We start from the raw sequence: 8,225 nt of genomic DNA on the forward strand, positions 1-8,225 counted from the left end.
ATTTTGGTGAAGTTACCAAATTTATCGTCATAAAGTTGTTCATAATACTCCTTTATTATTCTTTCAATACCTGTAGAATCTGAAGGGATTTCACTACTCTCATTCCTGATACTGCTGATTTTCATCTTTTCTATTTCATTTTCAGTCTGACTAGAAATCACTAATTTTATTGATATTTTTTAAAACTTCAGCTTTTAGGGACACCTGGATGAGTCAGTCAACTGAGCCTCTGACTCTTGATTTTGCTCCAGGTCATGATCTGAGGGTTGTGGGATCTAGCCCTGCATCAGGCTTCATGCTCAGTGGGGAGTCTGCTTATCCCTCTTCCTCTCTGCCACTCCCCCCCACTCATGTACTCCCTCTCTCTAAAATAAATAAATAAATAAACAAACAAATAAATAAAAAAATAATCTTTAAAAACATTTCATTTCTTAGGTGCATTAATTTTCCTTTTTTTCCCATTTTTTTAATTTTATTGATCTCTCTAATCTTTATTATTTCCTTTATTCTTACTTTGTATTTAATTACTCTTCTAGTGTCTTAAAGTCAAAGCTGAGGTCATTGATTTGAAATCTTTCTTTTTTTTTCTAATATGGCATTTTGTGCTATAAATTTTCCTCTGAATTCTACTTTAGTAGCAGTCCACAAAGTTTTTAAAGTTGTATTATTATTTTCAATTAGTTCAAAATACTTTTTAATTTCCCTTTTTTTTTTTTTTTAAAGATTTTATTTATTTATTTGACAGAGAGAGATCACAAGTAGGCAGAGAGGCAGGCAGAGAGAGAGGAAGGGAAGCAGGCTCCCTGCTGAGCAGAGAGCCCAATGTGGGACTCGACCCCAGGACCCTGAGATCATGACCCGAGCCGAAGGCAGTGGCTTAACCCACTGAGCCACCCAGGCGCCCCTAATTTCCCTTTAGATTACTTCTGTCACCTGTGGATTATTTAGAAGTGGCTAATTAGTTTTCAAATATTTGGAGATCTTCCAGATGTTTTCTGATCTTCCAGATGTTTTCTGTTATTGATTTCTTAATTCTATTGTTGTCAAAAAATATACTTTATATGACTTGAATCCAAACAATATTGGCTTTTGGCCCATAATATAATCTGTCTTGGTAAATGTAATTTTTTTAGTTGTTGGTTTGGTTTATAGAGTACATTTTTGACATAACACACTCCACCTCAAAATGTTATTATACTACTTCATGTATAGCATTGGAATCTAATAGAGTTTCTTTCCTCCTAGACTTTCTGCTATTGTCTGCTATTGTCATACATTTTATTTCTACTCATATTATAAACTCTACAATATATTGCTATTATTTTAATCTATCAGTTATCTTTAAAGAGATTTAAATAAGTTTTAAAATTTTGTATATTCATCAACATATTTACCATTTTTTTAAAGATTTTATTTATTTATTTGAGATAGAGAGAGCAAGTGTGAGAGCGTGCATGAGGGGAGGGGCAAAGGGAGAGGGAGAAGCAGGCTTCGCACTGAGCAAGGAGTCTGCTGCAGGGCTGGATCGCAGCACCCTGGGCCCATGACCTGAGCTGAAGGCAGAAGCCTAACTCACTGAGCTACCCAGATGCCACAACATATTTACCATTTCTGATGCTCTTCCTTCCTTTAGGTAGATCCATACCTCCATCTGGTATCATTTTTACTCTCCCAAAAGGACTTCCTTTAACATTTCTTGCAGGATGAGTCTGCTAGTGATAAATTTGTTTAGCTTTTGTTGGCTGAAAATTACATTTAAAAATAAGATATTTTGGGGTGCCTGGGTGGCTCAGTAGGTTAAGCATCCAACTTTTTTGTTGTTGTTGTTGAGATTTTATATATTTATTTGAGAGACAGAGAATTAGAGAAAGAAAGAGAGAGAATGAGAGCAGGGAGTGTCAAAGGGAGAAGCAGACTCCCCGCTGGGTAGGGACCCTGATGCAAGGCTCAGTACTGGGATTCCAGGATCATGACGTGAGCCCAACACAGACACTTAACCAACGGAACCACCCAGACACCCCAACCATCCAACTCTTGATTTCAGCTCAGGTCATGATCTCAGGGTGGTGAGATCAAGCCCCACATCATGGTTCCTGCTTAGTGCAGAGTCTGCTTAAGATTCTCTCTCTCTCTTCCTCTGCCCCTTCCCTGCTTGTGTGCCTGCATGCACTAAGTGAATAAATAAAATATTTTTAAAGATTTTAACAAAAAATAAATAAGATACTTTGCTGAATATAGGATTCTACATTGACAGTTTTCGTCCAGTATTTTAAAGATGTTTGTTCACCACCTTCTCATTTGCAATATTTCCTACAAAACAAACAAAACAAAACAAAAAACTCTGCTGTTATCCTAACCTTTATTTCTCTGTACATAATAAGTGGTTTTCCTTTGGCTGCTTTTAAATTTTTTTGTTTGCCTCTGTTTTTTATAAATTTATTATAATTTGTCTTAGAGTTTTCTTGATATTTCTTGGGTGTGTGGTTTATTGAGCTCCTTGAATCTGTGACTTTATAATTCTCCTCAAAGTGGGAAATTTTTCAGCCATCGTTTCTGCAAATTTTTTTTTGTCCCCTCCCCAACATCAGAGACTCCAATTACACATATACTAGGTTGCTGGAATGATGCTCTGTTCCCTTTTTGAATTACTTTTCTCTCTGCAATGAGTTTGAATAGTTTCTATTGTTAAGTCTTTGATTTTACTGTTTTCTTCCACAGTGTCTAATCTGTCATTCATCCCACACTGTCTGTTTTCCACCTCAGGCACTATAGTTTTCATCCCTAAAAGTTCCACTTGGGTCGCTTTTATATCATCTGTGTCTCTGCTTACCATGTTTGATCTTTCCTCTAGCTTCTTGAGCATATAAAATATAAGTATAGTAACTGTGTTAATGTCCTTGTCTAATAAGGCTAACCTTTGGGTCAGACATGGGTTGTTTTCTACTTTTTACGTTTTTCTCCTTATTATGACTCATATCATCCTGCTTCTCTTTGTGACTGGTCATGTTTTATTGCATGTCAGATATTTGAAGTTCACCTTCAAATATTGGGGTTTGCATGTTCTCTTATTTCTATGAACATTCTTGGGCTTTTTCCTGGAGTGAATTTAAGTTACTTGAAAATAGATTTATCCTTTTGAGTTTTTCTCTTATTATTTGTTAGGTAGGCCCAGAGCAGCACTTGATCTGAGGATAATTATTCCCCATTACTAAGGGAAGACACTTGTAAGTACTCAACCTAATGTTCTCATGAATTACTGTATTTTTCCATCTGTCAGGTGGGAACAAGCACTGTCTCCAGCCCTACAGAAGCTCCAAGTACTATTCTCTCTAATCCTTTTGTGTAGCTCTCCCCCCCCCCCATCTTTAGGTAGCTTACACATATGCTAATCTGTACCCTGCCGACCACTCCAGAGGGTTGCCCCTCTGCATATCTCTGAGTTCTCTCTCATGCAGCTGTCTCTTGTCTGGTACTCTGCCCTGAAAACTCTGCCTTCATCTCCCACAGTCAACTTCATTTCCTCAATTCAAAGCGTTTACCAGACTCCACCTACATTTCTTCTCTCTGAGCCATGCTTGAGAATTCTCTTAAGACAGTAAACTGGACAATTCACCTCATTCACCTTGTTAATTTCTCATTTTTCAGGGAAACTTGCTCTATGTATCCTGATACATAATGTTTGAAAAACTGTTGTTTGATACATCTTTTCTAGCTTTTTAGTTGTTTTGAACAGGTGGGTAAATCCAGTTCCTGTTATTGCATCTTAGCCAGAAGAAGTCTTGAAAATGTTGCAGAGAGAGGGTCCAGACCCTTAGTCCAGGGCTTAATGATCACTGTTATTAAGGTATGCCTCTTCTGGGGTCTCTACTGAATGCTCTCTACTGAGCAAATCTAATTCTCTCCACTCTGGCTGGTCTGAACACATATAGCCCCGTGACCTCTGCAAATTGGCCACCTTCCAGTGTTCTGATAGTGCTTACCCTATTCCCATAGAGTTCATCCTGTATTTATATGGCTGGATATTGAGCAACAGACTTAAGGGCAAACACATCCAGATTTCTGGAGCTCTTTCTCTACATACTCCTTCTTCTTGGTGTTCTACCCTGCAAGTTCGTGCTGCCTCAGTCTCCTTCAAACACTGGTCTCTGCATCCTCATCTCACTGTGACCTCTAGGCTCTGCTTGGGTTCTGCTCTCCTGCTCTGTGGTCTGGAAAGTGTCTCCAGGAGGAAGGAAAAGGTGACACTAGAATCCACCTCATTTGTTTCCTTTACTCCAGAGATCACAGTCCTATACTGCCCATTAACCAAGGTCTAGAAGCAATTGTCCCATCTGTCGGTGTTCTTACTGTCTGCAGTGGGGGCAACAAATCCAGTGTGGGCTTCCCCATCATGGTGTAAGCAAAAGGCCAATGGAAATTTTTTTTTCATGACAAAATGAAAATCAGAATTTTGAAAATGTTTTTTTCTTTTAATGGATATGCCCCACTCCCACCAAAATTCTGATCACCCCTCCACAAAGGGCTGGGCCCTTGCTGAGAATACCCTGCCTAGGGAAATCCATAGATTCAAAGCCTTTAATTCAACATCTGTTCAGACATTCTATCAACTTTATTGTGTGGCGAGCACTGTGCTGGGTTCTGAATATACAGAGATCAATAAGACACCATTGTTTGCCTCAAGGATCCCACTCTCAGAATGATGACCTTGTCAAATTATTATAATATAACCTGGTAAGGGCAGTGATTGAGATAGGTACAAAGCACTAGTGAGGTGAGGATGGGCAGGCAGTGGAGATGGGGCCACCAAGTCCAGCCTAGAGACAGGAGGAAGGTTATTGGGGATTGCTTCCAGAGGTGGCACTTAAACTGAGTCCTTAAAGATGGGAAGCAATTTGCCAGGCAAAGAGAGGACAGTTAGAGCAAAGACCTGGGGGCAGAAGCAGCACAAAGTGTGCCTGAGAACAACAAGCCATGCAGGGATGCAAAAATCCCCAGAGCTGGAGAGGCCAGCAGAGGTCAGGACACCATGGGCCAGTCGTGCCACACTGGGGAGCCTGCCACTAAGGGCTGAGTCTCTTACATAACCCTGCATGGTGGCTGGCAGGGTGCATGCCCTCCTCAGCACGCAGTAGGTATTATTAGATGATGATCAGGAAAGGCAAATCTGAGAAACCGCAAAAGTCTGAGCAGAGCCAAAATCCCTTACGTTCTGAGGCTCCAGAAAGTTATCTGACTCCTCTGCCCCTTTGCAAATTCAGCTGAGATGTGCTGCCATGGTGGTCAGCCAACACTGAGGTGCTGCCTCCTTGGCAGTTGGCTAGCCCTCTAGGCTTGTATATATGGTGGAGGACAGTGGGGGGGAGAACAGGGGAGCGCGCGAGAGAAGAATGACAGAGCCAGGAGACAGGAAGACATAAAATGACAGCAAGATGGGAGCTCAGATTGAAGGATAGATCCAGAAGATGATTTCTGGGGTGGAGGGGAGGACATGGACTCCCCCCAGCAGACTCTGTACATCCTCGACCAGCCAGGTCACAAAGCAGAGGGCCCAGCCACCTTCCCTCCCCAAGGATGGGCAGCAGGGAGTGGAGAACAGTCTTGCATGTGAACTCAGGTCAGGATTCAGACACATGTAGACAACCAGTGGGCAGGCCCCAGCAGAAGTCTATTTACTTGAGGGGTGAGGAGCCTCCATCCTGAAGGAAAAGGGAACCGAAGCGGATGAGCTTGTCCCATGAACAAAGACTGAACGTGCTACAAGTAGGGAATCTGAAAATAAAATCCAGATGAATACATCACCAGAGGACAAGTAGTACCAGTCAGACATTCCTTTAATAAGTATAACTATGAGGAAGAGAACGAAGATACACGTTCCTTCTTTGAAAAAGAACACAAAGCAGTTTTCAAACCTTGAGGGCTTCAGGTCATGAGCTGTGGTGAGAAATGCCATATGCATGGCTGCCAGGGGGAGGTGGCAGGCTGAGGGACAGCATGGTCCACCCAGATGCTCTGCAGGGACCCCAGACAGGAGCAGTCACGTAGTCACAAACACGTGTGAGACGTGCTCTGGAAACTCCACAAATAACCTGGGAACGACTTATAGTAGGGTAAAGTCCCTCCATGTGAGATCGTAGAGGCAAAAACTCCAGAAATTTGGATCATAATGGAGTAAGTCCTGCTTACATGGGTGAGACCGGGAAAAATTGAGTCCCACTGGGAAAGAACAAAGTATGGATTCCTCCTCTGACTAGCTAGCAAGGCAGCACCTGACTTCTCTGGCAGAAGCTGAAGACCTTTGTTCTGGTCCAACTTTCTCTCTTAAATCCTCCCACTGGTAACAAGTTTTATGAACCCTAAGTACCTCTTTTGCTCAGCTCAAAGGCAGGGTTCTTCTTAATCCCTCCCCCTCGGCACATGCCCATGCCATACCTGCCAAGCAAACTCAACCCTAAAACACCAGGGGTAGGCATCCAGGTGCCTGTCTGAGCAAGAGGGAAGGGGAGGCAAAGGGAGGCGGCCAAAGGAGCTCAACGAAAACCTGAGACAGAAGAGAAAAAGACACTAAACACAAATAGTTATTCTATTTTCTATCTTACAATTTTTTGTATTTTCAAATTATCTATAGAAATAAGCAAATACTACTTTTTTCAAAGCCAAATGAGAAAAATACAAATAAACACAACTTTTCACAATCAACATGAGCTAGATATGCTGTCCCTTAGGGTCACTCTGCGGAGCTCGAGCTTTATTATGTAATACACAAGAGTCCTAGAACGCCACCTGCTCGGTGTTACAGAAGTGGTTCCATTGTGTAGGTGATGTGCCAAATTTGACGGAGCCGCACTGAGTGGTACCCCGCTCAGGGACAAAGACCCTGTCATGGAAGGAGACAGACATTAACATTGTTTCCCACTCACCTCCAGTAACTCTTGGCTCTTCCAGAAAGAGTGATTGACAACCCCAAAGGCTGCTGGGCAACTATTCGAAACAGGGGTCCAAAGAGAGGCCTCCCCCACCTGTTACTCTTTTCTCTATCACTTCACATCCATAGGGGTCCCTAAGCCCCAAGAGAAGGGTCAAGTGCAAATCTGGTAAACCAAGAAGCCCGAGCAGTTGTCAACTTAATTAGCCTTCAGGAGAAATATATGGATATATGAGCACAGTGGAGTTGCTATAGAGAAAAGCCCAGGAGGCACATTTAGAACAGGGCCTCATCACATCACCCGATAAAAATAAGACTCAGGCTTTTTAATAGAATGAATTACTTAAGTTTTATATTTAACAGGGACGATACCAAGGCTATTACTGGTTTTCAGAATATTTTAGGAATCTAGACTGCCTGCTTTGGCATATGTTAACAGCCATCACAACATATGCTCTTGTGGCCAGGAATTAAGAACTGGAAGCCCATATGTCTCTCTCCCACCTCCTGAGATGAGAGAGGGTCCTTCTTCCTCTGGGGTTGTCCTTCCTCAATTGGGTGAGAGATTTTCGAAGTGTTTGTGATAAAGGACTGAAGGAGAGCTCTACTGTGCTTTGCACAGGGCTGTTCGCATATATCATTGCTAATCCCTATCACGGGCTTATGAAATGAAGGTCTCATTTTGCAGATGAAAATAATGAGGCTCAGAGAGGTTCAAAATTTTTGCAAGGTCACAGAGCTCACGAATAGTGGAATCGGGACTCAGATTCAGGTGTCCTCCATTCAAAAGCCCATTGCCTTAAAAGACACCACCCACAATCTCTGCACACAAAAGAATCTGGGAGGGAGGGAGTCTCAAGAGATTTACCATTTTTACTGAAGTCTGGTGTGGACCTTGTTAGAGTTCAATCTCTCCTCTGAGGCAGTCCCAAAGTGGATGGGTGCCAAGTGATGATGATGAGCGCCTCTCCAGGTATCCAAGACAAGTGTTCATTTCAGACGGACCTTTTACCATCCAGCATGCTTCTGGGATGCCTCTTCCCTACATCAGCACAGCAAGCATAAATAAGACAATATTCCAAACTGATCATCAGTAAGAAGACATCTCCACTCCTCTTGCATACATGAAAACTTAAATATATGAAATCAAGTGAAGGTCACGTTTTTGTCTTTTGATTATTCATGATTCTCCTACTTTGCAGAGATTCTTTTGTATGATTTTCCATCAAAAGCCTACACAGTAGACTCAACCTGTGCCCACAGGTGCCAGTCACTCACAGTTTTTGGGAAACCAGGGTATTGG

Source organism: Mustela putorius, unplaced genomic scaffold, assembly GCF_011764305.1.
Source record: "Mustela putorius furo isolate JIRA1106 unplaced genomic scaffold, ASM1176430v1.1 tig00003988_pilon_pilon_pilon, whole genome shotgun sequence".
NCBI classification, from domain to species: Eukaryota; Metazoa; Chordata; class Mammalia; order Carnivora; family Mustelidae; genus Mustela; species Mustela putorius.